Source organism: Lepidochelys kempii, chromosome 7 (assembly GCF_965140285.1).
Source record: "Lepidochelys kempii isolate rLepKem1 chromosome 7, rLepKem1.hap1, whole genome shotgun sequence".
Classification (NCBI taxonomy): domain Eukaryota; kingdom Metazoa; phylum Chordata; order Testudines; family Cheloniidae; genus Lepidochelys; species Lepidochelys kempii.
Window position 1 is genome coordinate 21,794,492 of NC_136386.1, and position 27,834 is coordinate 21,822,325.

Here is a 27,834-nt window from a genome sequence, read left to right on the forward strand (position 1 = left end):
GATTTTGCAGTGTTTCCTACAGCTGGTCAGACTGGATTCTATCAGACTGGTATCCTCACACACCCTTCCTGACAGGAATTCAGGCTTTAGCACAACTAGTCCAGTAGTTACCAATCTGTATTCTCCTATGGGCCGGGGCAAAATTACAGGCCAAATCCAGCTCACCTTGCTCAGGTGGGTAATTTAATCAATGGTGCTATCCATGTGGAACAGTTTACAAGGACTAGGGATAAATATGTTACTTCCTGTCCTTAGGTGGAGCACATCAAAGGGGATCTTGTGTAGGGATAAGGTTTTACCTGAGCCCCACTTTGTCAGGTGAACTTTTTGTGGGTTCAAACCGTGCCCCCAAAATGGGGAGCTGTGCCACTGCAAATGTGTTCCTTGGTTTAAGTCCAAGAATACAGAAAGAGTTAATTTGTTGGTGCTCGACAACACCTTTCAATAACATTCACCTTACACAGAAAAAAAGACATTTCCTTAATTCATAGAAAACAGACTGCCCCCAGAAAGATGTTGAGGGGGGCTATATGTGTGTGTGTGTGTTATTTATTTATTTGTGTGGAGGCCTATATTACTCTCACACGCTGCATATTTTGTAGATACATAAGATTACTATGGCAATAAGGCACTGAAGTGATTGTTTAAAGAGAAATCGGCTCTCAGCCACTGCAGAGTTTGAATTAAACAAAAATAACCCAAAGCAGAAATGTAATAACCTTAAATGATCCACAGTTTTAAGAAGCTTAAACATAATGGAATTCTCTTGGCTTTTCACAAATGTTTTACATACACACAGATAAAAATCACAGTGCCAGGTCGCCCCTGACAGAAGAGGACTGAAAACAGACAATGGTGTCAAAAAGAGAAGATGTTGTTTCCCTCATTTCTTTTTTCTGTCTGTCTAGCTCTTGTATGGTGCTCAATATCATAGTATCTAAGTTCCTTCACAGCCCCAGAGCACCATGCATTTGTGGATCTTCTATATGCAACATGGAAATTGCCACTCTAGAGCAGACTAATGGTTCATCTAGTTGGGTATTCTATTTCCAACAGTAGTCAAAGCTAGATGCTTCAGGTTAGAGGAAGACATACCAGTAACTTTAGTGTCTTTGTGAATTGGGTTTGCTAAGGAAGAGATTTTGGTATTCAGATTGTTAAGGTGGCTAGTCCCCTATGTATCTGATTTCTGAGCCTAGCTAGCCAGGCTTTTCATAGTGATTAGTTTATCTGTGCTTATGGTCTTTGTAACATTTATTTTTGTTTGCAGTTTTCTCACCCCATGACCAATGTACATTGCTTTTATTTTGAGAAGCAAAAATGGATATGGTGGTTTTTAAGTTGTGGCAACCACTGTTAAGTGTGTTAGAGAGGAAACTGGCTTCTGGTCTGAATGGAAATGGAAGCAGGAAAGTAGTTATGGCTTGAGGTGTGACAAGGGAGCTGGCTCTGGTCAATATGGACCTGGGAGAAGCTGGATGAACTTGGGGGTGGGGAATGAGATGCTTGATTACACCTGTCCTAGGTTAGCAAATTAATCATAGGACTGGATGAGACCTCAAGTGCTCTGCACTCATGGCAGGACTAAGTATTATCTAGACCATCCCTGACAGGTGTTTGTCCAACCTGCTCTTAAAAATCTCCAATGATGGAGATTCCACAACCTCCCTAGGCAATTTATTCCAGAGCTTAACCACTCTGACAGTTAGAAAGTTTTTAAATTATTATTAATTTATATATATCTCCTTTTGTCACAGACCTACAAACAACACTGCTTCCCAATATTTCAATAACTATTCCCCCTTATATGCTGTAGCTGCACCTGGCCAGGGCCAAGCCTTTTATTCCACACTGATTTAAATGCAGAGGCAATGTTATTTTTTTCCCCCACATACAGAGGGAAACTATGTACCTTTGCCCTGAACGGCTTTTATTTTTGATGAAGGGAAAACATCAAAACAAGAAAGAACTAAAGTGAAGTGGCGGTGAGAGAGCACAGTGTGTACATCTTCCTGGTGACATGCTGCATTCCTTCTACCTTACAAATGGCAGCTGTCTTCTGCAGACAGCAGGCAATGAAATCATAATATTTACCTAGCTGCACATCCTATAGGTGGGGCATACAAAGTATGGGAAATAGGGCCAGGTAGATGCTGGTCACATATATGGCATTGTATATTCATAAATTTGTACACAGATAAATCATTCAGTTAATTTATAATAAAAAAATTACCTACCTTTCTTGACCTTCACTTTCTGCACTCACAGCAAATGTATGCAGAGAATCTACGGTGTCAAACTGGATTGGAAACAAGGAAACTGTTAAATGATACATGACTCAACTCTACCCAGCTTCCTTGGGAGGGCTAAGATTGAGCAGCAGCAGAAGAATGGATCCAGTGGTATAGTCCCTGAGCCATTGCACTGATATTTTCCTTCCTATTGCAAAATGAGTTGCTTAGAGATGGGCCCAAGTCACTAAGTTCAGGTCCAGGTCTGAACACTCCCAAAATGTAGTGTGGCTTCAGATAGAGCATATCAGGTCCAAAGCATCTAATCTCTAGGTTTCCAAACCATATGGGGGTGGGGGGTTGTTCTCCAGAATTCTTGACAGAGTAGAGAGAAGGAAGTGGAAGAGATTTTCAAGATTGAGTTTTAAGAAATGAGGAAGCTCCTCCTTTTGAGCTCCCTGTACTACCTGCTGAGGATGCACAGGGTCTAAAGGGAGTTTGAGCCTGCTTGGGAATTCCATGTTCTCTCTGGAAGTTCAGCATTGACTAGGCTGTGTGTGAGGGTGGAGGGAGAGATTCCAAACAGCGTTGGAATTCTACTGTCAGAACAAGGAGCACCACACACACCCACACACCTGGCCAAATACCACCCTGGAATCAAAAGGGCTTACAGAATGAGTCAGCTGTAAATCTCAGATAACGATGGACCCAAATCAGAACCTCAGATCTGGTCAGCTAGTGACCTTTGGATCCAGAGCTGGATCTGAATTTAGAAGCTAGGATTCATCTCTACCTCTAGCCCACCTGAACTGAACCCTACAAATCCAACTCAGTCTAGACTAGCCATGAAGAAAGTAGCTGGTAATAAGCTTTTGTTTGGAACCTCTACTCACTTGGGGAAGCAGAAGGTCAGGAAGAGCCTGGCTTTGGGCATCCATCCCTACAGTGTGACTGAGAGGAAGTGGCCAAGTCCAGGTCCAGGCTCTTTAGCTTCACTGAACATGGTGGGCAGCAGCAGAATGTGGACGTCTAGGGGTTCATCTATGCTCTAGTACCAAATAATTTCCAGAAGTCACTGGGGTCTGCTGCTGCTGCTGAGTTTGCAGGTTCCTCAACTTTGATGGGGTCTGCAGCATTGCCGGCCAGCATGGTGCAATATACAGCCCGATGACTGAAAGGAAATAGAAGAAGAATGCATAACCACCATCAATGTAACAAAGAAAATAGTGCAGGAACTTGAAAGAGACTCTCCATGACTGAACAACACACTGTCAGCCGATCTTGTGTGCATGACGGGTAATTAGTGACTTTGATACCTGTGGGGAGCAGGTCATGATTTTGCTGCCAGGAATTTCAGTACGACAGACAAATCATTACAGTAGTCACTGCTATTTATTAATGCACCTCCGTAGTGAAATTTCATATAGTTCTCTAAGAGAAAAACAAAAGCTGTATGTGGGTGAGGAGGTTTTTTTTTAATAGAGGAAAAGGAAAGCTGCTTAGTGTTTTCATACAAAACCTTGTCTCTCCCAAGGAGATGAAAATGGGGGAGAGGAAGAACCTGACAAATATCCACTGAAAACAGTTCTTTAAACCAACAAATCACATTCCAATGCGACTAGATCAGTGAAAATCAATAGAAGGTGATGTTACTCTGAGATACACATATGTGCTTGCCCATCTGGCTTGTCAAATATAGGAACAATATGCTTCCCTCTTAAGAGATGGAGCATGCAGCAAAGAAGCTCTGCAAACCTTGCTGGTATCTGAGGAGATAAAGAAAGAAAAACTTTAGAAGAGGGTTCTTTAGGGGGATGTTATATCCTGGGAAAAGATGAGGAAGTGCCTTTGACCCAAATTCAGCAAAGCATTTAAGCACATGCTTAACTTTAACTATTAAAGCCAGTGGCACTTAAGCATGTGCTTTGCTGAGGTGGGACCTTTTTGCTGAGAGGCTTTGTACATTGTTGTCTCCTGGAGTCTATGCTATATTCCCTGCAAGATTCCATTAAAGACTGCGTGGTACAGGAGTTTCCAGGTGTACATATAATAGCCATAGATACAGTCCCAAGCATATAACTCAGGGGACTTTTATTGGGACATACTGTGTACTGTGTTAGGATCAGAGAGGCATTTATCAAGGATAATGAATAGGTGTTGAAGCCACCAAATGCTCATTAAGTCATTGAGTAGGAAGGCTGAGTCAGTTGAATACATAACTCAATACAGTGCCTAATTCAGTACCTAATAATCACTCGCTTTCTTCAGTTTAAATAGAGTAGATACGGTATGAACCAAGTAATTTACAGAAACTTGAGGAGGAGGAAAAAGATTTACATCGAACTATTTATATACTTGCAATGGCTCACGTACACTAATTTCATTAAATAGCTTCCTCTGGTGTTAGAAATATCTCTGGTGCTTTTTTGGGCTATTCATAAATAGAGGATTCAGGGTACACAAAAGCCCAGTGTTTATTAAGCATGTCATTACCCTCTGGTGGCTGTGATGTGAAGTGGAGATCTCAATCCCATTCCTCAAGGCCAGCTTTGGATAGCTCTCATATCAGCTCTACAATGAGCCCCTACCTGTGAATTCATACAGCCCTCACTGGCATAGTGTCTGAACACGTCACCATCATCAATGGGTTTTATCTTCGACAACACCCCTGTGAGATAGGGAACATTATCCCCATGTTACAGATGGAGAACTGAGGCACAGGGGAGATGAGCTGACTTGTCCAAGGTCTCACAGTAGACGGAGGTGGGAATGAATCCAAGGTCTCCTGAGTCCCAGTTCAGCAACCTATTCATTAAACCCAAGGTTCTCAACTGTTTCTAAGCTGCAACCCACTCGTTCATTCAGGACCCACCCCTCACTCCCCCTGCTATATAGCTGGGATCCCTCTCCCACTTAGCAATACAGGAAGGGCAGGGAGGCACGACCCCTGTTCATAACTCCCTGGTGTGTTGTGATCCTCAAGTTGAAAGCCTCTGCACTAGACCATCCTTCCTTCCCCTTATTAGCAGCCTGAGCAGAGAGGCCAAGAAGTGAATGGGCTGTAGAGACTGGACTCTCCTCTTAGCCCTGGTGTCCATTTGTAGAAAAGGTGAGGCACACTGGCAGGGGACAATGCCTGGTGTGGGAAACTTGACGGGCCGCCATTTATGCTGTTCTGTGAATAAAGACTGTGGTCCACCTGAGTAACAAGCCCGGCACCGCTCGCCCACTGTACAATCATTTCAAAGAGGACCAGGCATCTCTAATCAAACATATTATTGTGCATTGTGCACAGGCACCGACACTGTGGGTGCACCGGGGCTGAAGCACCCATGGGGAAAAATTGGTGGGTGCTCTTCACCCACTGGCAGCCAAGCTCCCCGCCCCACCCCAGCTCACCTCCGCCTCCTCCCCTGAGTGCGCCGCATCCCCGCTTCTCCTCCCAGTGCTTGCCGCAGCGAAACAGCTGTTTCGTGGTGTAACAAGCTGTGGGAGGGAAGGGGAGGAGCAGGAACGCGGCGCGCTCGGGGAGGAGGTGGGGAAGAGGCGGGGCCAGGACAGGGACTTTGGGGAAGGGGTTGGAATGGGGGTGGGGCAGGGGTGGAGGCAGTCGAGCACCCACCGGCACCAGGAGAAGTTGGCGCCTATGGCATTGTGCATAGTTACACCTTCAGTCTTCCTTTTTTAGTTATTGTTTATTCATAACATTTGAGACCTGAAGCTTTTCAAACAAATGTTCTCAATAATTATAGCCATCTCATTTGGAATTAACAAGCCAGCTATTGTATCCTGATTCGTGATCAATGGAATGTTAAAAAAGAGGCCTTATTGAGTTTAATAAGTATATAAGTTGCCAGTTAATGAAGTGAAAATTATGTCACCAATAACTGTGTAATTACATTCTTATTAATGCATTCAAACATCTTGCAGCTTAATTGGCATTTAACAAGCTTGTTATAGCAAGATAATTAGATAGCCATTAATTGGTAAAATACTGATTGACATGTATGTTAATAGACGTGTAGCTTGCTATAGTTGTCTCGCTATATGCTAATTTAATGCTTACATGCCTTTATCAATTAGAGGGTTTAAAATATACAAATTTAATGTATTATAAAGTGATTGTATATTTATTGGTGAAGTCATTTTGACAATCGGTGCCACTGTGACTTTTTTTATCTGCATGTTTATCTCACATTTCAATGTGAGCTCTTTTGGAGTTTATAAGTACTATAATAAATGCATGACTTCCTGGGACTTCATGGTTGTCGCTATGCTGTACATCACAGTCATTGAGAACTTCATAACAGTAACGAAGATAAAATCTGGATCCTCTTGTTCTGAAAGCAGAAGTCCCTACCATATGAGATAATGAAGAATCCCCAGTAGCTGTCTGTAATATAAGGACTATGATACACAGCTGAGCAGTTTTAAGTCCATCCACAGTTGTGCAGTGATGCACAAACCCACTAGCTAGCTTATTATAATAATTATGTCTCTCTATGGCAGGATTGTGTCAGATAGGATAGCTATGGCACTCAAAGGATGATCTGGAGTTACATGCCATCTACTTGATATTAGGGCATGTGATTAATATCTCTTTCTTACTGGGAAGGATGTCACGTGTTAAAAAGACAGATGGCTTAAAGATGTAATATTATTGTTCTTAGTATTATCTTAGCAGCTGGAGGCCTAACCTGAAATCAGTGCCCCATTGTTTTAGGCACTGTACCAATGCATAGTCACAGTCTCTGCTCTGAAGAGCTTGCCATCTAAATGGACAAGACAGACAAAGGGTAGAGGGGGAAAAGGCACATTGCACACATGAAAGGCCACCCAGGTAAACTGCAAATGCTAAAGTGCAAAACGGGCCATCTTATGCCCTCCCATACACAATATGCAGACATACTGGAGTAACCATAGGCTGAATTAGGGCAGCAATTGCATATACATTTTGAAAATCAGGCCCTGAAAGTGCTAAATACAAATAATTTGATATCTACTGGAATAACTCTGCACTGCCGGGAACATGGACTAGAAGATCTATGCCAGCGGTACTCAATTATTTTTTTGTCAAGATCCAAAGTTCTTGGTCAAGGTATAGTCAAGGTCCAGACTCCAGAGAAAATCATTTAAAAATAACAACGATGATAAGTAAATAAAAAGGTTTCAGGGTCTGTTCAAAAGCATCTGGCGGTCTGGGTTTGGCCTGTGGTCCTCCTACTGACTACCCCTGATCTAAGCAGTCTGTTCTTTCACTAGTCTCTTTGATTCTTGAGAATCTCAGAGGGCATGTGATATACACATGCAAAGCACTATATTACTCCTCTGGTGACTGCTAATTAAAGCTGGGCAGGAACCAGATTTCCATTTCACAGGAAATTCTGAGATTTAGAAATTTGTTTCATTCCAAATCAGAAGAAAACCAGAAATTTTGAAGTTTGTTGAAATTGACTTGTTTCTGCAAAATATTTAGCTTTCGACAGATAGGCGTTTTCCCACTGACGAACATTCCATCCAAATCTGAAAATTTCTGACCAGCTCTAATTAACAATCATCACAGGAGCATATTTTACTAATAGTTCTTTATTAGGTAGTAGCCAGATATGAAGCATGCAACTTTCCTGGGATTAGTTTACACCAAGACTATTCTGAAGGTAACAGATGAGTTCATTGTGCGGAACAGGAAATCTAGATTAATCATACCATCATATGGAAAACTGATTAGATCATCGTATATATGCCTCAGCCAGCATAGGATTGTTTCCTATGGTGTATTAAGTTGCAATGATAATGTGTCACTGATTATAATGATGACATGAATATTATAAATGTTGATATTCTCAAGTTAGCACAGCAGGAAGAAGTTTCATTTAGAATTTTGCAACAAATATGTGATTTGCAACATTTTCGAATGATTTTTTTTTTTTTTAAAGACTGGGGAAAATAACTAAAATGACTGTTTCACTAAAAATAGCCATTTTGTGGCCATGGAAATATGAACTTCTCGGTTTTGTCTCAGAAGAGGCAGCCAGCCACATCAACGCTGCAAGGTGTGCTTTTTTTTGCTTTGCTATGGCATCATTCAGCTGAGTGTAGCTAGCTTGATTAACTAGTCTTCAGTGTGGGAAAGTCTAGAAGGGCACTAGGGAGAAAGTTACATTCCTTCCAGTAACTGTAGTAAGAAATGAGATTAAAAGCCTGTGAAAATTATATAGATAACTGTTTGCTCTGCAGTGACCTATGAACGGAACAGTAGATGGTGCTAAGGGTCAGATGAGGTACATTGGCAGAGCGGTGGATGGGTAGACCACGGGTCGAAATAACAAAATATGCAGTAGACCAGGACTGAGGCATCTTGGAAGAGCATTTTTGGAGCGTAGGAAAGTAATTGTGCTGGAAGTTGCAGTGCAGGATTGAAGTGCAGTGGTGCAACTTGATTTGAGTCCAGGACAAGAATAGAAGGAGGTGTGGCTGCAGAGATGATGCGTAATTGTTGATAATGGGGAGCACAATTTAAAGGTTCTGGTACTATGCAGTACAATTCAGGGCAGCACATATAAACCCTGGCTGAAATATGGTGGGTGGGGGGCATGTGACCCTGCATCCCACCCACACATCACCTCTGTGCGGATCAAAACTGGGGTGCATAGACAGCACTGTGTAGGGACCCAGGGCTGCACTAGTCATGGATAGGGCTGTGCCTCTGAATTGAGGTACAATGGCAGAGCTGTATGGAGGTCAGCACAGAAATAGCAGGGGTGCTGCAAGATGGCTTCACCGTGGCAGAACCATAAGGCAGCCCAAGACTGGAATAGCAGTGTGTACTCTGGGTCCCAAATGAGCTGCACTGGCAGAGCTGAATAAGGGCCTAGGGTTGGAAAGAAGAGGAGGAAACATGGCAGGTCAGGACAGAGCTGTACTGGAAGGGGCACGGTGAAGGAAGCCTTTCCATCTCTCATGTCAATGATAAAAACAAAAGAAAACATTTGTATAAAAGGCAAGAGGAGAGGTATCCTATACAGTCAAAAAGGAAACTATTTCACTACTGGGTAGATAAATTCGCATATATCTCATGGATCCTGGGGAAACCCCTTTAAGATAATGGGAACTCATGAGGATGAGCATGGCAGGTGGCTCAAGCCCATGCGTAATACTATCTGTGCTTTCCTTCCCACTTTAATTGGCATTAGCAGCGGAGATCAGGTAGGCAGCTTCTGCAATCATATTCTTACATGCCCTGATTCCCATATGGGATCAGGACAGAAATCAGATTAAGCTTGTTTATGTGTTAAATGTTTGGGAAAAAATGACTTGTTCCAATATGCTGCAAGCAACAAAATGTGCTCCCCCTAACAATCAACCCTGTGCAGGTCTGGAATGAAAGTGAGGGTGAATTCTGATCACAGAAGAGTCCTTTCCCTAGCCCCACTGCATTTCTACTGTTTTGACTTGCCTTCCACCTAGCAACAATAAAAAGGAAAGGAGAAGGCGGAAAAAAAAAACCCCAAAAGCTCCTAGCAAAATGCCAGCATTTTAAATTAAATTTAAAACAGTTTAATTGCCTAATTGCTCAGCTATTTTGTGCAGTTTATTAACAGAAGCAATTCTTCGGCAGTCATGCCAGCATAGCAGAAAATTGGCATTTGAGCCAGTGGGAATTAAAGAGGCAGAGTGCGGAACTAAAACAGAAAGAATGCCTTGAACCTAGTGGAACAGACATTTGAGGTTTTAGTCTCATTTTTATCTCTTTCCCTAATCTGCCGGAGGAAGATCAAGCTTGGGTTTTGCTTGCTAATGCGAGAATGACAGTTGCTCATCACCAGTGTCTCTGCATTTGGAAAAGTACTGGATTTCCTAAGAAATGAATGTCTGAGCAAGCAGTGCATTTACAAAGAAACAAAATGCATTTCTTGCCAATAGTATTGGAATCTTTTAAAAGAGTTAATTTGATGACTTTTTGAATAATAAACCTTGCTATTAAATATGTATGTGTATTCAAACAAAACTAGCAAATCATCCTTGTAAATAAATGCATGTGCTGACTGAACAGAAGAGATTAATATTCAACTGTATTCTATCACACTTATCATATGCTCCTTTCCCTACCACAGAGAGAGATGGAGAGGGGTATGTGGGGGGTTGTGGGAAAGGCAGTTATAATGTAAAATAAATAATCCAACATTTATTGCCTGTAATGGAGAAATTCAATTAGCCAGGAATGCTATTGCTATAATCTTATGGGCTACATTCCATTCTCAATGCTTTCTATAATATAAAGAGGTGGGGAGCTATAAGCATATGCCTCCCTCCTTCTTCAGTGTGCATTCACTAGGAGAATCCTGCCAGGTGTTCTACACCTGCAGTAGAGCTGGCCTATCAGAGAAGTAAGAGGAGAATCCCACTCAAACTGCTTGGATGTCAGTGAACGTTTACCTTTGAGTTATGGGGTGGGCACTGTGTTCATTTATCTTCTTTGGAGAACATTTTTACATGGTCAGAAAAATCTACAATCTAATAGCAGAGCATGCAAAAAAAATTAAAGACTTTGGGTGAAATGAAGGCTTTGTTGAAGTCAATGGGAGTTTTGCCACTGATTTCAATAGGAGTCAGGATTTCACCCCTCATTAATGAAAGAGGTATGCCTAATTTCTGCACGCACTTGCATATGCAAACTGGGTTACTTATTTTGCATGATTAATTGGATTCATTTGCACATGCTACCTGTTGTACATGCGATCAGCAATTGCAAGTGAAAATTAGGGCACAAAGTAGGGCACCTAATTAAAAAAATAAACAGGCCCTAAACTTTATGATGTATTTTCAAAAAAACTCGAAGTTTGCTGGAAATACTCCTAGAAATTGCAGTCCCATCCTTCCCACAGCACGGGAGCACTGCAGCAGAACAGACTGTTCAGGAGCATGTTTTATCACAATGCAAAATGCCTGCCCACTCAGAACTTTTGTTTGCATGATTGCCCAACTCAAGGAACCCCTATGAAATGAGTTCATGATCTCTGCCCAGTACATAGCAGGCAGGGAGGTTTCATCTCTGACTCAAAAGCATCATCACACTTATCACTAATTAGCATGCTCATTGTCAGTCTCAGAGAAAGGCTAAGAATGAATGGACCTGGAAAGAGAACTATCCACTCTGTCTGGATTAAGGCACTTAAGTAGGGTGGTGAATGAAAGCTGGTGCTTTCAGTGCCCGTGCTGTATAAGTAGATCAGTAAAGGAACTCCCATTCAGGGTTATCCATTCGCCACCTAGGCTGACACATAAAGACACACACAAATGGTAAATGATCAATGTGATACTGTATCTGGGAAAATAAGAACACAGCTCTTGCAAGCATTAATGTGAGCTCTGGGTATAATTCCCTATGTATAGCACAAACATTACATGCCAGTGTGCTAACAATCACTGCCACAGTATCTACTGTATTTGTGAATGGGAGGAATGATACAGCATAGGCTGGCTGAAGGTTTTTGCCTCGTAGCATAGTCTAGTGGACACCATCCTTGACTGGGAAGCCAGAGACCTAGATTCTATTCCCATCTCTGCCACTGACCTGCTGTGAGATATTTGGTCTCTGTGCCTCAGTTTCCCCATCTGTAAAAAAGAGATGACAACACTTATCAACACATCTTGGGATCTGTGGATAGAAACTATTTGATGAGAGCGAAGTATCATTAGTAGAGATGGTCAGAAAATTCGGACTTTCACTCAAAAATCTTAAACTCCAAAACTGGGCAATTTTGAAGAAATATTTTTGACTCTCAGGTTTTGGATTTGAAAAATTGAAATGGTTTGCAAAAAAAAATAATAATAAAAAATCAGACAAATGTCTATGAAACTTCTGTTTAGTCAGTAGAACAATTTTCAGTTTAAAAAGGGTTTTGATGGAAAATTTTCAACCAGCCAGAGCTATTCATTAGCTACTGTTTGAAGCAGTAAACAAAACGTGCCTTCTCTTTTGATTAAATTCTCAAAACCAGCACTGTCATTAAATGATGTAGTAATCCTGCCAGTTTCAGTACTGCACTGTAAATGTACAGCAAATCAACATAGATAGTGATCAGGTTTCCATGCCTCAGGCAAGGGACATCCTGCGGCCCTAGTAACTTTCAAAGCAATTGGCTGGGATGTCAAGATTGAGGACAAGGGTAAGTCCTAGCTTGTAGCACTCATCTACCCTCTTTGTGTGTGTAAGAATATGAGATGAGGAACTCATTTCTTCAAGGAAAGGACACAAGTAATTTCTCTGGTGTCCTTGCCTCTGGTCTCAAAAAACGATCAAGTGAGCCTTGTGATTTTCTTGTATCTTCTGACATACAAAGATCACTGCACATCTATTGTCTGTAAAGCTTCTGGTTAATCTCACTATACAAAGTAAATCCATTTTTGGCCTTGTCTTCACTGTTAATGAAAGGTGCATTTTTACTCCGAGGTAACTAAAGGACATGAGCTGCACTGAATTAAAAACCCAAGAAAAGACAAGCACTTTTGTTTTACAATAAGGTAAAATAGGCTAGCTAAGCCCTAGGTAGGGTATAGTTACCTTGATGTAAAAACACACTTTTTAAAATAGCGAAAACAAATCCCAATATTATATTTCCTGAGCTCCTAATACAGGGGTTCTCAAACTGGGGGTCGGGACCCCTCAGAGGGTCGCAAGGTTATTACATGGAAGGTCGCTAGCTGTCAGCCTCCACCCGAAACCCTGCTTTGCCTCCAGCATTTATAATGGTGTTAAATATATAAATATATAAGGGTGGGGTCGCACTCAGAGGCTTGCAGTGTGAAAGGGGTCACCCGTACAAAAGTCTGAGAACCCCTGTCCTAATATCTGCATATCCTCGCCATAGTGTCGCTGCTCTCAGTGCTATAGGCAAAGACAACATTCTCTTGCTTTACACATATACTTGTTTCAGTGACAAATGAAATTTGCTACTGAAACTGACCACCACATTAGCTCAGGGTCACTAGTATCTCTGCTTAGACTCTTCTGCCTGTTGCCACTGCTGTGTTCTGAATACACTGTACTCCTGGGTTCTCAAAATTCACACAAAGAGATAAAAAGGAAGATTGACCACTGATGCTCAGCATGTGCTGGGATCGTTGGCCCTTGGCTTAAGAACACATGAAATAATGCCTTGATGCACCTCAGAAGGAAGAGTTTGCACTCCTGGGATATGTGACCTACTTTTAACTCTTTTTTATTTTGTAATACAGGTATGGAGATTGGCAACCCTAGCCCGATGGTGACATGCACTTCAGCAACTGACTCCCAAATGGGGGTAGTAAAACCTGGTCAAGAGGATGAAGAGTTCCTAGCCATTAAATCTAGATCTCTGTTTTTAGAGACCATATGTCATAACCGGGACAAGGGTGGTCATACCTAGTGGTCAGAGCATGAGTCAGGCAGGGTCAGGTTACCGGTAGGTTAGAGTCCAAGACAGGCTGAAAGGCAAATCAAGAATCAGGCATCAGGAGTGTAGAGAATTAGTTCATTTTGTCATTTATTTGTTGTGTGATATTATGATTAACTAATATGTCATGTCATATATAATCACTGTATGTGGAATAGAGTTAAATTGTAGGATTATAGAAGTATCAGATTGATCAGTAATCAGAAGGGATAAGTATACCTTAAGTAAGTAATGCTGAAATGCAAAACCTACAGGCTGAGGTCTGTAAAATATCAGCTTAGACATACTAGGCCATAGGCTTAAGAAATGCTTGACATAAGTAAGTGACCAAAGAATGTCCCAATGCCACAAAATTACGAAAAAAGATGTGCCAATGGGTGGCATTGCAAAAAACTAACCCTAAGAGTAATTTTAACTACAAGTATCAGAGGGGTAGTCGTGTTAGTCTGTATCCACAAAAACAAGGAGTCTGGTGGCACCTTACAGACTAGACAGGTTTATTTGGGCATAAGCTTTCATGGGTAAAAAACCCACTTCTTCAGATGCATGGAGTGAAAATTACAGATACAGGCATAAATGTATATTGGCACATGAAGAGATAACCAATGTTGAAGGCCAATTCAGGCAGGGTGGATGTGGTCCACTCCCAATAATTGATGAGGAGGTGTCAATACCAAGAGAGGGAAAATTGCTTTTGTAGTGAGCCAGCCACTCCCAGTCTCTATTCAAGCCCAAATTGATGGTGTTAAGTTAGCAAATGAATTGTAGCTCTGCAGTTTCTCTTTGAAGTCAGTTTTTGCAGGTTTTTGGTTGAAGAATGGCTACTTTTAAATCTGTAATTGAATGTCCAGGGAGATTAAGGTGTTCTCCTACTGGCTTTTGTATGTTACCATTCCTGATGTCTGATTTGTGTCCATTTATCCTTTTATGTAGAGACTGTCCGGTTTGGCCACTGTACATGGCAGAGGGGCACTGCTGACACATGATGGCATATATCACATTATTAGATGTGCAGGTGAATGAGCCCCTGATGGTATGGCTGGTGTGGTTGGGTCCTATGATGATGTTGCTAGAGTAGATATGGGGACAGAGAAGGCAACGGGGTTTGTTACAGGGATTGGTTCCGGGGTTAGCGTCTCTGTGGTGTGATACCCCGTAGTCCCATTGTTCTAACACATGCCCTAACCATAGGGTATACGTTGTTTGTAAATACTAATGAGAATAAAAGGAACTATAACTAACCTATGAAAAACAGTGTACCCCAATATTCTTGGGGATCACAATACTAATAAGGAAAAATGCAGAGTGTTAGGTGTAGTCAGAATCACAAGATAAAAGAGGGCTCCCAGATTGGGTAAAATGAGGTCCTTGTGAGAAAACTCAAGCAGGAATCTACTGATGATCAATTGGCAAGGTATCCATCAAACCTTAAGAATATTGTGAAGGATATCTATATTTGTAACTTGTGCATAGGTCTTTATAGGTTTTCTATATGCGTGGGTAATCATAACATTAATTGTAACTTTAATAGTTACTAAAACAGACTAGACCTTGTACTTGTAAATGTATGTGTAGTCCCTATCCTTGGTCTTTTTGTGTTCCTAGATACTCTAAGGCCATGTCTATACTAGCACTTATGTTGGCAAAACGTTTGTCATTCAGGGGTGTTGTCATAAATATAAAGGGAAGGGTAAACCCCTTTGAAATCCCTCCTGGCCAGGGGAAAGCTCCTCTCACCTGTAAAGGGTTAAGAAGCTAAAGGTAACCTCGCTGGCACCTGACCAAAATGACCAATGAGGAGACAAGATACTTTCAAAAGCTGGGAGGAGGAAGAGAAACAAAGGGTCTGTGTGTCTGTCTATATGCTGGTTTTCTGCCGGGGATAGACCAGGAATGGAGTCTTAGAACTTTTAGTAAGTAATCTAGCTAGGCATGTGTTAGATTATGATTTCTTTAAATGGCTGAGAAAAGAATTGTGCTGAATAGAATAACTATTTCTGTCTGTGTATCTTTTTTGTAACTTAAGGTTTTGCCTAGAGGGGTTCTCTATGTTTTTGAATCTAATTACCCTGTAAGATATCTACCATCCTGATTTTACAGGGGGGATTTCTTTATTTCTATTTACTTCTATTTTTATTAAAAGTCTTCTTGTAAGAAAACTGAATGCTTTTTCATTGTTCTCAGATCCAAGGGTTTGGGTCTGTGGTCACCTATGCAAATTGGTGAGGCTTTTTTATCCAACATTTCCCAGGAAAGGGGGGGTGCAAGTGTTGGGAGGATTGTTCATTGTTCTTAAGATCCAAGGGTCTGGGTCTGTAGTCACCTAGGCAAATTGGTGAGGCTTTTTACCAAACCTTGTCCAGGAAGTGGGGTGCAAGGTTTTGGGAAGTATTTTGGGGGGAAAGACGCGTCCAAACAGCTCTTCCCCAGTAACCGGTATTAGTTTGGTGGTGGTAGCGGCCAATCCAAGAACGACGGATGGAATATTTTGTACCTTGGGGAAGTTTTGACCTAAGCTGGTAAAGATAAGCTTAGGAGGTTTTTCATGCAGGTCCCCACATCTGTACCCTAGAGTTGAGAGTGGGGGAGGAACCTTGACAGGTGTGAATAAACACCTCCCTGAAAGACATAAATTTTGTAACATAAGCACTCGTGTGCACAGTGCTATGTCAGCGGGAGATGCTCTAAGTTTGTAAGTATAGACATGGCCTAAATCCAAAGCAAATAACAGAGGTGACTTTCACTCTGTTGAGCTTGAAACTGTAGCCGCCAGAGCCGAACCGACAGGGGCGTACTACAACATTACAAAATTCACCTTAAATAAAATAAAAGGCAGGGTCAGGTTACCAACTGATCAGGGCTGTGCACCAGGTTGCAGATGGCAATCAAATAGCAAAGTTGAGGACAAAAAAGAAGCCAGAGTGGAGGGTCCATCACAAGCAGTGCCTGGAGCAGAGACCGTCAGGCTGTCTATATTGTTGCTCAGACAGCTCCCTTTCATGGCTTCCTGGTTTAAGTACTGGTATCGGTCATCAGGGGGCTGTGAGGGGCCACCAATCAGGTTCTGCTGGGTGGTACTTCCTGCCAAGCCCTGCCTAAGCCTCCTGTGGCAATGAGTTGATGTCAGTAGGCCTGAACCCCCATGATCCCAAGTTCCAGCCTTGCAGGTTTTAACACTTTATGCCTGGGGCTTTCAGAGGAATTAAACACTCACCCCCACTGAATTTCCATGGGCTTTGGGCAGCTGGTGCTTTTGAAAATCCCAGCTTACAGTTCTTGGGGTGAGAACTGATCAGTGTATGGATCAGTACAAGGTGTTGCATCTCCTGTCAGACAATTCAAAAGATTTCTAGCTCAGCTGAATCAATCCCACTCCCTTTCTGTTTCGCATTAATGCTCCCATGTGCATCAATGGTGGTTTCCATTCTCTCTCCTCTAGGACCTTGACCATCTGTGCCACTTATGACCACCACACAGACAGGAGTTGAATTGCTGTCTGTATGCCTGTGTCATGGGGTGCAGACTCACCAAGCAGCACCTTCTGCTGGTCATCTCAGGGAATTAGTATCCAGCCTCCGGAGTGCCTTCTTCAGGCTGGTGTCTCACCTCCCTGGCCCCCCATGTCCCTCCCAGACCCCAGTGCCCTTGCCTTGGGTGCTGCCCCCTGGCAGTACCCCCACAGTTCTGGGTCTCCCCCTCCCAGGGGAACCCCCACCCACTATCCCCAGCTCGCCTCAGTCTTAGGCTACTGCCAGTCACCAACTAGCCCCCGCTCCCTGGGGCAGACTACAGTATAAGCCACTCATCACAGGCGAGGGGGTTTGGACCTGCTGCCTCTGCCTACCCGTGGCTGCCCCTGCAACCTCCGTACCTAATAGGCCTTCCTAGGCCTGCAGCCTGGGGCTTTCCTAGGCCCAAGCTCCCCGGCTCCCTTGGCCTTCCCCAGCCCTGCTCCCAATCTGGATACTTTCTCAGCCCTTACAGCCAGGTCCCTTTCTCTCCAAGCTAGAGAGAATCTCTACTGGAACTTCTGGCTCAAAGCCTTTATAGAGCCAGCTGGGCCCTGACTGGGGCATGGCCCCCAGCTGCCACCACTTTCCCCAACCAGCCAAGGTTTTGCTCCCTTTCCCCAGCCCTCTGTAGGGCTTTTCCAACCCCTTCAGGGCTGGAGTGGGTGCTCACCCTGCTACACCCTGTATACACACCCCCAAATCCTTCCCTTCCCACTAAAGAGTCAGATTTCTTTCTTGGAGGTAAATTGTGTGACATTTCCCTGGACAACATGACCTACAACTGCAGACTTCATGTAACGCCATTAGCTCCACTTTTGGCACTGGCCCCTTTCAAGCTCAATGCATCTCTCTCTCGTGCATTCTGTATATAGGGATAAGCATGTCATACAGCCATACCACCCAAGGGAAAAATTGCAGCAAAGTGCATTGTCACTGGCAAAGTCAAGTAAAGATGCCAGGTCCTTACCAGTAATAGCCTAGTAACAGCAGAAGTGAGTATTATGTTCTTTCCTGTGGGGCACAGAAAAAGAAGAGTTTTGCACCTGTTTATTGTGCCAGAGGAGCACTCCTATTTGTGTGTGGTATAGCGGCAGAGACATGCCAGGGAAATATTTTATCTGTGCACTAGGCACAATCCAGCCTGATCTAGCATTGTCATATCCCTGCTTGCTATAACTCACAGATCCAGAGCCCGTAAAACACCGGAGGTGAGTTTGGGTAGTTCCTTCTCCCTAACCGGGCACTGCTGTAAATCTGCTCTAAGAAGTCTTTTCTTCCAGCTTTTGTTCCACTGCATTTTCTGAGCACTCTCAGAGGAAGTCTGTTTTTCATTACCAAGATGGATTATCTTCCTCATATGGTCACAGTGGAGACTCTGTAAGAGTATAGAGGAGGGGATAAAGATCTGCCCCACTAAGGGCCAGTGAGATGGTATCTTTTGCTGCTTTTTCAGACTTAATGGCTGTGGGTACAAAGAGAAAGCACAGCATAAGATCATCAGAAAATCTCATCGGAGCCCTCTAACCATAAAACACAAGACAGGTCAGGGAGGTGATATTTGGATCTAGATCAGAATCAGAACTAGGATTGTGTTTCAGGCTGATCCAGAGCAAAGGTTCCGGTTCAAATTCGACAGCCAACTCTCACCAGCTGGTCTGTTGATGTTTCCACCAACTTTCATACCCAAAGTGGATCTGGAAAATAGGGCCCCTTCCTATTTTGGTTCCAATTTAAGAACCAAAACGATAGGGGCCACATTCAGATCTGGAAGTTCAAGTCCCACTTCTGCCCTTCAGCGCTTGGTGTTGTAGTACAGATTAGAGGCTCTGCTCAGTGCACATCTCTGATTATCATTATGTCCACTAGCTGTGAAACTGACTTAATGCCTGTAAGCTTCACTGGTCACTGAAATTAATTGGGGAAAAAACAGACCGATAGATACAGCATCCCCCTCCCATAACTGCCAATGTAACTTACAATATTAGTTGTATTCCAAGAGGAAGATCCAATATTGAGCCAATTTCCTAGATTTTAACATTTATTTCCCTTGTGTTTTTAAAATAAAACCCAAAGATAGTTAATATGACAGCCTGGTTATTAATACGATTTAGTTCCTATTGAAAAGGACATGGGTTAGGACTCTGCATGCAGGCCATGTACAATTTCTTCAGAAAAAATGGTAATTTATTTTAACAGAAATGTTTTCTTTGGCTAATCCCCTTCTCCAGGCTGTTCTGCCCAAACAGTTTTTCTGAGAGGGCTAGAGTATGATACAGATCTGATAGGATGCCTTATTTTGCACCAAGTAATTGCATTAATTGGTACAGCCAATGATCAATGTTAATTTAAAAAAACCCAAAAAACTACAAAGGCTTAGCATTGCAAAGCTATCTAGGAAAGTATTTGAATACCAAGGCTGATTTAGGCATATAATTAACCCGTCAGTCTGTAGCTTAGACAAATAACTCCACTCCTCACCACATACAAACACCAGTCCCATTCTTTTCAACGGGGACTGCTATTGGAACATAAAAAAAGAAAATGGAAAGGACTGAAAGTTCGCTAATTCCCTCTTTTCCCTCCCTTCCACTACTGACATTACAGAGAAGGGATAGTGTCAGATATACTTGTTCTACCCTAATAGATAATTCTTGCTCATTCTACAGAAAAAAAGCAAACAACGCAGAAAGGAAGGTCCCATGTGGAATGATCTTTTTCGTGGCCCCAGATCTAGTGGACAGCGGTATTTTGTGCATGTCAGAAAGCATGTTTGTACCCAGTAATACATTATTCAATCCTATTTTTTCTTGAATCATAAGAGTGGATTCTGCCCATATCACTGCAAAGCTAGAAATCTTACGCAGGGATTACCTTTTACCGGTACACCGTACCAGCCCATACCCCCTTACTTTCACCCCTGTGCTTAACTCAGGTGAGGGTGTTGGAATCTGGCTCAAGTGCTTAGCTACCAAGATGCTTTAAATAGGTGGTTTAAACCCATGTGCTTCACTACACAAAGAAAATAACTTGATGAAACTTTCTTTTGACATAGGACCTTTTGAGTCAGTCATTCTTCTCCCATTTTTACAACCATTTTACACTGGAGTAAATCCATTGCCTATAGTGTCACAGAGAAAGTGAAAGCTGAATCAGGCTCAATCTTTTACAGACAACCAGAAAGCGGCATTTAGTGTGAATATGGAGGTACGTTTACCCTCCGATAGTAGGAGCTGCTACAGTACAGTGCGTTTCCCTGCAGACACGCAGATTAACTGTTTGACCTAGTTCCAAATGCAAAAAGTGTTTGTGGCAGAGGCTCATCACAAAAGGCTGCCAAAATACTCTGCCATAAAATACTCAGCAATAAACTCAATTTACACTATAACTTAACACTTCCCTAGCCTCTACCTCTCTGCCAAGTATGACCGCATAACATGCAGTAACCTGCTCTCCATTAAAGCAAAGAATCTCGAAGTTTCCCCTACAGAACATTTCCTTGCAAGATCAACTTGCCTGTCAGTCCTTATGGAAAGTCCTGGAAAGCATCATCAAGAATATGATTCTGTCCATATCTCCCAGTGCACCTAATGCCAGCATTAGATTCGGTGTACCTCAAACTTTTTAGAGGAAAGAAGGGAACTTTTTCCTGTCGCCCAGCCCATGATCAGTTTTATGCCCTGAAGCATGAAGATTAATAGCCTTTAGAATGTCTTCCCAGCCAGCATAAGTGCCATATACCATTCTGAGCTGTAAAGTTAAAATATTAACAGTTATATTATCTTTTATTGTTACACTATCCATGCTTTAAGTCTGATATAACTGATGCTGTTGAGTAGCATATTTTGCTAAAATCCTGAAAAGCCAGGCCAGCACTTCCAATTAAGGAAGCAAACCAGATGTCCACGAGACACAACTATGAGCAGCTTATGGACTCTGTTCAATAGCTACTGGAACTTTGCTCAGTCTTCACCACTTACGCTGTTTAAATGACCTCCAAACTTTGCTTAGGTCATCAAAACCTCCAGAGCCAACACTGCTCAAAAGATATTTAACCTGAAGGGAAACAGGTTCAAATGGATTGAAAAGTAGAGGATCAGCAAATTGCAGCAAAGCACTAAATCTGCCTTATGTTTCCAGAATAATGAATGGATTGTTACTATATCAGTTCGGCACATATATATATGCAGTAACATGCTGTATTAAATTGAAAATGTACAAATAGATTATGTCTCCAGCCATCCCCAGAGGGGATGAGCTAGTGCGGTGACCCCCACATTTTAAACACAGAGATTCTGTAACAGCGTAAGCTCATCTCCAGACAGTTCTGAGACAGCTCCTCATTCTTCTGGGCTGGTAAACTTAGTTATATGTGTATGGGCTCTTAACAACTAAAGCCCTTTCTGCTCTGCACAGACTGAGAAGCCCTGTATCTAAGAAGAGGGTTTTACTGGTGTTCTTGGCCAAAATTACTCTCCCCTGCCCAAAGATGTGCGGTATGCCAGCTGCCACTCTCCTGTCCCAGCACTATCGGAGCTGCTGGAGTGGGTGAAGTGATTGCTGCAGTAAGTATACAGTCTGCAAAGTGCTTTGGAGTGAAAGGCATGTTCTGTATTTAAGTTATTATTTTGTGATAACCAAATCACAGAGAATGGTTCAACGAACTGTTCAAGGATAATCCAACCCAATAAGAAAATAGGTACTCTGCTCCGGAAATGAAAAACAAACCTAAATTTGTTAGTCTCTAAGGTGCCACAAGTATTCCTTTCCTTCTGGTTTGTGTATCTGGAGCTGTGCCCCACAAGTTAACTCTGTGGGGAATATTTACATGGCTCCCGGATGGGCAAATTTGGAATTTTCCTGAAACAGTTCACCCATACCTTAATGTCAATGCTTTTATTTCCTGCTATCCACTCAGAGCAGCAAAACGTGATGTTACCAATGGCAGCAGGGTTGGTAATATAATCAGGTCTTACCTCAACCAGGGCATCCCACAGATCTGACTCTCCTTAATTTAACAAAAAATAAATTAATAATTAACTCAAAATGGTCACCGGGGAATTTAAAATCCCAACATAAAACAATTGTCTTTTGCTGATCCAACTAAAATACTGCCCGAGTTAAGCCCCTGAGCAGGCACAGTTTCTTGGGTTAAGACAGAGATGCCTTTCCCTGACATAGCCTTGTCCAGAACTGGCTCCTTGAGTGAAGCAGACAGTCCTTTTGATCTGACCTGCTGGGTCCTGATTGGCCTCTGCCTGCTCCCGGACCTTCTAGCCGCTGGAGGACCAAGCCTCGCTGGATCTGCCAGCAGTTGATCCTGGGAGGCCTCTCTAGGCAATCCTTTGGGGTCCATACTCACTGTTCTTCTCTTCCAAAAGGCAGTGGGGCCTCTGGTAGAAAGCTGCAAATGCCTGGGACACCCCATCACAATGACCAAGCCCTTTCACCACTGGATCACAGGTTTGCACTCAGCCAGCAGGGTAATGACCACAAGTGACCACTGCCACCTTGAAGACTCTTTGGTGACCTGTGTGGAATGGGCGGGTGGTCTCAGCCCAGTGCCGAATGGAGAATTTCCCATAAGACAGGAACCTTCATCAAGCATTTGTTGGGCCCCTTCTTGGCATTCTCAGCAGACAGGCTAAGGACTGAATAGGCCATGGAGACTGAGCCCCCCTCTTATCCCTGTAATTAAGACTGAGGCTCCTTAGGGCCAGTGTCCAAACAACTCAAATTTCTGCACACTGATCCTGCTATGTAGATTCATAAAGGGGCTTCATCTTGGTGGATTGTCAATCTGACATCCTTCACTAGCACAAAATTCGCTCCTAAAGAATGCAGATAAATGCAGTTAAATCTACTAAGCAACATCTCTCCTCCTCACTCCCTCCCCTCCTACTAGCAACAGCAAAACACATTACCAACCAGGCCGAAATGAAAATTAAGAATGAAAATAATGAAACCCCTCTCCTACCACCATGCTGGGCCTGGGCTTCTGCTCTAGCATTGTACAGTCAGAATCAGCAGGAATAAAGCTGAATATAAGAGGGACTCTCAGGGGCATCTTAAATACTCCTAATGTAACTAAACCTTGGAGTTTCTTTCCAGTGCCAGCAAATGGGACTGCAGATCTGTCCTGTCCATTCAATACAGTCCATGCAGAGAGCTACATACTGGGCCCCCTGCTTCTCATCAAAGAAAAATTAGCAGTGGGAAAAGATCCCTCAAAACATAAGAAATGCATTGACTGCCACAACTGGAACGTGTTCACCGCTTTGTGCCTGGGCACTCAGCCTCTGCCTTTGAAAAGCTTTTTAGATGTAACACCTGGAGTTCATGGCGGTGGGGTGCACCTACAGGGGCAAAATATCCCCATATATTTTCCCATACCTCTTTTTTTCTTTTTAATTAAAAGTGTTTTAGGAGTGAATTTAGTGCTCAGAAGAGAGAGGAGACTAACAGCATGGATTTTAGCCGGGCACCACTCAGGCCGATGTTTTACAGGGATTCCCCACAGAGATCTGCCAAGGCACTTCATTCCCGACCCGTAACGCTCCTCTTCTTTCAGCCCTGGCACTGGGACACAGCTCTGCAAGCATTCCTCAGCCCTGCCTTTCAGCAACCCCTGTTATTCCAGCCCTGAGCCCACAGGCCGCCCTGCAATCCTGTGGCCTGGCCTGAGCAGAAACTGCCAATCATGCTGCGTTGAGCAGAGGGTATGGTATGCTAGGCACAGGGACAGGAATTAGGCTGAAATCAGTCAACTTGATTTCATTTGTCACTGAAACTAGCATGTGAAACTAGGCTGCCCGAGATGAAGGACACAAACAAACACTTGACAGTTCCAAAGCCGCCAACGGGTAGGAATTTCACAAGTGCTTGGCCTTGACCTGGCTTTGCTCCCATTAAAGTCTATAGGACCGTTGACTGCAGTGGCAGCAGAGTTAGGCCGGGGCTGAGCATGTCTGTAAAGCTCATTCAATATTTGTGATCTATGACTCCCACGAGATTGCACAAGTGCATGAAAAACATATGTGACGGTGTCAGAAATGCTTCATTTACATATTTCCTGCAAGGCTTTGTATTACTTTTAGTACCTACTGTCTCAGAAATATATTTTAAACATATGTTTCATATAAGATACATTGGTGTGACATAAATTTGATGGGCCAGTTCCTCAGCTGGTGTGAGCCAGTGTTTTTGTCAGTCAGACATTTTACCATGCATAGGCACCATATGGACCCTACCTATCAGAGCGATGGCTGCACTAGAAGTCCAGACACACAGGCAGAGGACACAGAAGAGTGTGTGGTATCAGCACTGGGTACCTTTATGATTATTTATGACTTGTGTTGCAGTATTGCCTAGGACCCCAAGTCATGGAGCAGGACCCCAGGAGGCTAGGTGCTGTGCAAATGTAACCCACACAACTCCTCGGTGTGATGCTCTGTCCCCTCGAGTGGCAGTGAAATCACTTAGAGATTAGTGCAGGGGTGGGGTCAACCTGGGGCTCCAGGGCCACATGCGGCTCTTCAGAAGTTAATACGCGGATCCTTGTCTAGGCACCGAGTCCGGGGCTGGAGCTACAGGCGCTGACTTTCCAATGTGCCCGGGGGTACTCACTGCTCAACCCCTGGCTCTGCCACAGGCCCTACCCCCACCCAACACCTTCCTGCCCCCTCCCCTGAGCCTGCCATGCCCTCACTCCTCCCCCTTTCCCCCAGAGCCTCCTGCATGCCACGAAACAGCTGATCGGGATGTGTGGGGAGGGAGGAGGAGGCGCTGATCGGCAGGGCTGCTAGTGGACGGGAGGTGCTGGGAGGCGGGGGTGGGGACTGATGGGGGGCTGCTGACATATTACTGTGGCAATGTACATTGGTAAATTCTGGCTCCTTCTCAGGCTCAGGTTGGCCACCCCGGGATTAATGAATCTGCTCTACAGCCTCAGCTAAGGACCATTTGGCTTTTAGCTCATGCAGTAGAGGCTCATGCGTTTAGCTCCAGAGGTCCCAGGTTTGATCCTGCCCACCGACGAACAGGGTCTGTCAGTGTTACACAAACACAGAACAAAAAGATGGTCCCTGTCCCCCAAAGAATGTACAGTCTAAGCACTTAGGCCCAGATCCACACAGCCATTTAGGTACCTAAACCACAGCCTTAGGCACCTATGTCCCAGTTTCAGCTTCTGTGTGATACACACAACTCCTGTGGGATCCTGTAGGAACCTATCTTACTTGGCACCTAAGTTTCTAGGATAAAAGTTCCCTAGGTACCTGTTTCCGCCTCTGAGCATGCACACTTCTGCTTCCTTTTAGGCGTCTGGATGCCTATCTCCTGCCTAAACCCCAGCACAATTCATAAACCAGGGGAAGATAGGTGTTTATAGCTTTTAGCCCATCAATTAGATCACTAGCCTGGGATGTGGGAAACCTGGATTCAATTCCCCTCTCTGCCAGAGCAGGGGGAAAAATGACTTGAACAGGATTTTGAGCTGCCTGACTCCAGGAGACAGGTTCCCATTTGTGGATTGCTAAGAAAAGATAGGTGCATCCCTGCAGCCCAGAACGCGCTGATCTCTGAGAGAGGGACGGGGCTTAGTGCACACTCCTGTCCTTGGCATCTCCCGTTGGCTAGCTTAGATGGTTCCTCATTTAGCATGCTGGCTTTTGTGGATCACATCCTTAGGTGCCTCTCTCTCCACATTCATTGTGTAGGGAGCCCTGGTGCCTAACCCAGGCTTTCGGGATGACAGTGGCGTCCCTGTAATTTTCTAGACACCTAACTTTTAGGTGCTGTGGCACTCAGCATTGCAACACCTTTGTAGATCCAGGCCTTAATGTCCCTCTTACAAAAGGTATAGTTTGCTCTTCAGTTAACTCTATTGCCAACTGGGGAACAGGCCAGATGTCCCATTGTTCAGCTACCACAGTGATGGATGCTATATTGGAAGAAAAGAGAATTCTATACAGTCACTTGTATCTGTTAATAGGCTTGGGAGAATGCTAATGGACTCAATACTTGTGAGCTGAATAACATCACCATCAAGTTCGCACCAATATTTCAATCTTCCATAATGCCACATGCAGAAAAAGAACAGGCAGCAATTCAAAAACATTAGAGGTTTTAAGTTCAACTTGTTGAGCAGATTTTGATGCCTGCAGTTCCCATTAATATTTATGGGAGCTGGGAGGAGAAGAGCCACACACAAGTATGGAATATATATGTATTCCCCTTTAGATGTTAGTAGTATTTGCTGCTATCTAGATCTTATCAGACTCATTGTGCTTTCAGTCAGATTCACACCTCATTTCCCACTGTTCTGTAAATATAGTACAATCACATAATGTTTTAATAACTTCACAGGAAAACTGAAAATAAGGCAGAGATGACAACTTATGGATATAAATTTCAACAGCCTAGTTTTTTTATGCAGTTATTAAATGCTTTGAATTGAACAAGAGACAGGTTCAGAGCTTCGTTTACCAGGGTATTGGAAATACACTGAAGTCCATAACTCTGGGACAATAAAACTGACTTTGTCGACCAATTTTACTTCCATTAGGCTCCACAGTTCAACAGGCAATGATACGTTTTTAAGAAGATCACTGGATCTTTTGATGAATTCCCAGCCTGGCTATTGAGGGTGATTTCATTACATCACTTTCCTTCACAACTGCTTTAGGCAAATATGCTCCTTAGGATGAGTGATGGGGAGGAAATGTTTTTCACCACACATGCGGGGATGCTAAGAGGAAATAAAATCGTTTCTTCACATTAAAGAATTAATGTGGATACGCATTTGTTCTTGAGTCTGAAATTTTAAATGGGCTCATTATGAGCGTACTCTAACTCATCTGTTGTGACTTACAAAACCATGGTATGGACCTTTTGCTATCTGAAGAAAACTATAGTTTGGGAAATTCAATCTGAACCTGGTTCCCAGCCCAAGATTTGTGGTTGATTCCTGTATCTAGGCCAGCCCAAACAAAAACCTCAGATCAGAAAACCCCACATTAGTTTGGCATCTCCACATAGTCCAGAGTGCATGTTTGCTCACATTACAAAATCGCTGCTCCCCGGCAGTGTCTGCTAAGAATAGATTCAGGTCTGGAACAGAAGGATGTGTTGAGATCTGGAATCAGGTGCTTTTCTAAATCAGCATGGAGGTCACCAGGGCTGGAGCAGAAAGGGGCGCTGCAGGTCAGGATTCAAGGGAATTGGCAGAACAAGAAGTGTAGTTACAGAAGGTGCCATGTAAGTGGCTAGAGAATTCACACACTGACTCCTCTCATGCAAAGGAATTTACGTAACAGAGCCACCACTTCTGGAGCACCCCTTTATGGCATAGGGTGACCCGAGAGTATCCCTGCCTCTGTTTTCCTCTCTTCAGGGCTCCTCAATAATTTCACAAAGGTTTTCTCAGAGCCAATAACACCCAGATTCAGGCTGGCATCTAACCACAAACAGTTCCAAAATAAGGTCCTCCAACATCATACATTTTAAAATTTATATATTCATCCTTCCACACTCTTCATCAATACACACCCAGGCCTTCCTTGCTGGAGTCTTTCCTACCTTGGCAGGCCAGTCCCAGCCCTACCTAGCTTGGGACTTTTTTCTTCAGATGTTGCTCTCTCATATCTCAGGGTCTCCTGC

General features: G+C 43.4%; 1 long non-coding RNA gene across 1 annotated transcript; it reads right to left on the bottom strand.

Moving 5' to 3' along the window:
- Window positions 1-2,235: 2,235 nt before the first annotated feature.
- LOC140915161 (uncharacterized) lies at window positions 2,236-27,834 on the bottom strand. The gene is made up of 3 exons (XR_013636120.1): window positions 27,754-27,834; window positions 3,125-3,402; window positions 2,236-2,299 (listed from the first exon to the last, which is right to left on the bottom strand). It is a non-coding gene; the product is annotated as an uncharacterized LOC140915161 (long non-coding RNA).